Below are 2727 nucleotides of genomic sequence, written 5' to 3'. Positions count from 1 at the left end.
AAAGTTAGTTTGCTTAACAATCTAATTAAACTTAATTGCGTACCCTATATCCTTAATCAGCTTCACCCAGGGGACACGTTACCTCGTGTTTTAAAACAGATTGTATGAGTCAAGTTATTTGTAAAAATATGACTCTCAGAAAAGATACTTTAGCTATAAGAAGACCAAGGGAAATCAGATTTATCATATTAGTGTAACAGATTTTGTCAAACCTCATAATAGTTTCTGGCTTGTCCATGAAGACTCACTCATAAAGGAAAGGATTCTATCAGAAGCAGTGACATGTGAACAGACTATAGAACTGACTAATCAAAAGGCCAAATAAAAGTTAAACTTTTGCATTAAGCCATAATAATATCATAAAAACTAAATTGCAAACTTAAATTATAATTGGTAAATCAGCAAGTAGGGATATTTCATTCAAATGCAATAAGATCTTTCCTCTCTCCCAGCCTCACCACTCAGCCAAACAGATCCCGACCCCAGGCCCAGGCTCCCACATCAATGCTGCCCGGCCTCAGTGGAGCCCTCTACCAGGGCCAGTCCTGTTTTCACCTCATACGTATGGTGGTGCAGGGTCACTGTGACCTGTACACTAAGGACTGTGTGAATCCTCATCTCCATTTGGAATATGACTCATTTCCCCTATGACAGGGCTTCATGAGGAGGAGGATGCTGTCTTTCCACACAATCAGACATCAGTGTTCCCTGGTCCTGTCTTCAGCATTTGCACAGGATGATTCCATGGCACCAGTGCCTTTGGATCTGGAAAAAGACATTGACCCAGAGCAGTTTCCAATCAATGAGCACTACTTGGGATTGGTCAATTTGGGGAACACATGCTACTACAACTCTGTGCTTCTGCCTGCCACTTTGTGAGAAAGTGCTGGCATCCAAGGCCCAGCAGAATAAACAAGGAAAGCTTGCTGACATGCCTGGCAAACCTTTTCCACAGCACTGCCACGCAGAAGAAGGTGGGCATAATCCCACCCAAGAAGTTCATTTCAAGACTGAGAAAGGAGAATGATCTCTTTGATAACTACATGAGGCAGGATGCTTGTGAATTTTTAAATTATTTCCTGAACACTATTGCACACATTATAGGAAGAGAAGAAACAAGAAAAGCAAAGTGGAAAGTTTAAAAATGGCAACATGAATGAACTTTCAGAGAATAATAAACCAGAACTCACCTGGGCCCATGAGAGTTTTCAGGGCATTCTCGCCAATGAAACCAGATGTTCGAACTGTGAATTCTTTACTAGCAAAGATGAAGATTCCTTGACCTTTCTGTTGATGTGGAGCAGGACCTTCTATTACCTACTGTCTGAGGGACTTCAGCAGCACAGAAACACTGTGTAGTGAACAAAAATGTTATTATGAGACATGCTTCAGCAAACAGGAGGCCAGGAAAGGATGGGGGGAAAAAGCTGCCCATGATTTTGGCCCTGCACCGTAAGTGGTTCAAATACATAGAGCAGCTCCATAGGCACACCAAGCCGTCTTACTGGGCGATCTTCCCTCTGGATTTCCAGCTCGTGACACCTCCAGTGATACCATGAGCCTGGACTGATGTGTGACCTGATCCCTGTGTTCTTTCATTGTGCCATGGCCATAATTGTGGGCATTATATTACTGTAGTGAGAAGTCATGCTTTCTGGCTTTTATTTGATGATGATTGTAGAAAGCATAGATGCTTAAGGAGCGGAAGCCTAATGTCAGATATAGCAAAAAAAATCAGAATCTGGCTATATTTTATTCTTTCAGTCGAGAGAGTCACTTAAAGAACGATAGGACTAATTCAAGTGTATGTGAGGGAAGCACTGTTCAAAGCACTATCCCGTTTCTCCACAGACCCTTTCCCAGTGGCCCATTCATGTTGTCACCCCGGGTCTGATGGTCTGGCTGTGTTAAACTCTCTCCTCCTGTTTTACAAGCAGCACTACTTTTGGTTTTATATTGTTCTGAAGGTAGAGTTAACTGCAATCAGGTAGTCATAAGATTTGTATGAGTAACTGCTGCTAATTTGAGGATTTGGGTGAACGGTAAGTCACTTCTTATGTCTGGCTAAATTAGAATGACATTTTCAGTGAATGTCATAGACTGTTTTGAATGTTTACAAAACTTTCAAGGTCTCCTTTCAATGCATTCTTTTACCTTGTTCCTGGAAATACTACAACACATTTTTACCTTGTTTGCTACTTTTCTGACAGGACAGAAGAATTGGGTAGATGTTCAGCTTTTAGAGCTGTAATTAAAGCTTTAACTTTGTGTAAGAAAAAAAAACACTTACAAGTGAGTAACCTTGATATTAAAAATCATCCTCCACGTGGCGCAGAGTGAAAAGAACCTGTTCATGGTGGCTGGAGTCTACACTGGGCTGTGCTGACCTAGCCACAGAATTCCAGCGGCTAAGAGGTTATGGAGCTCAGGACAGGCAAAGACAAAGACAAGAGGAATAAGTTTCTGTGGACAGAAAAAAAAAAAAAAAAAAAAACAAGATTTTCTTATCTTTTTTACCAAAACCAAGTTTCAGAAAAATATCTCAGTGCTGTTAATTTTTAGCAACACTTTTCTTCTCTGAGGTCCTGTGAGCTGTATTTATCCCACACCTGGCACTGTTAAGCTTTTCAAGCTGCCTTTCCCATCCTGCTGATGTCCTGCAGTCTGTGGTCCCAGAACTGACATGCCATGATGGCTGCCTCTGGCGCATCTCTCCCTAGCCAGTCA

At 41.7% G+C, this 2727-nt stretch overlaps 1 pseudogene; it reads left to right on the top strand.

Moving 5' to 3' along the window:
* Positions 1–660: 660 nt before the first annotated feature.
* LOC100715401 (ubiquitin carboxyl-terminal hydrolase 46-like) lies at positions 661–1698 on the top strand (annotated as a pseudogene).
* The last annotated feature ends 1029 nt before the right edge of the window (positions 1699–2727 follow it).

This window comes from Cavia porcellus, unplaced genomic scaffold, assembly GCF_034190915.1.
Source record: "Cavia porcellus strain 051 isolate PalLab524CR breed Dunkin Hartley unplaced genomic scaffold, mCavPor4.1 scaffold_30, whole genome shotgun sequence".
NCBI lineage: Eukaryota > Metazoa > Chordata > Mammalia > Rodentia > Caviidae > Cavia > Cavia porcellus.
Note: the sequence above shows the minus strand (reverse complement) of the source record. Positions and strands in the feature narration are given on the sequence as shown.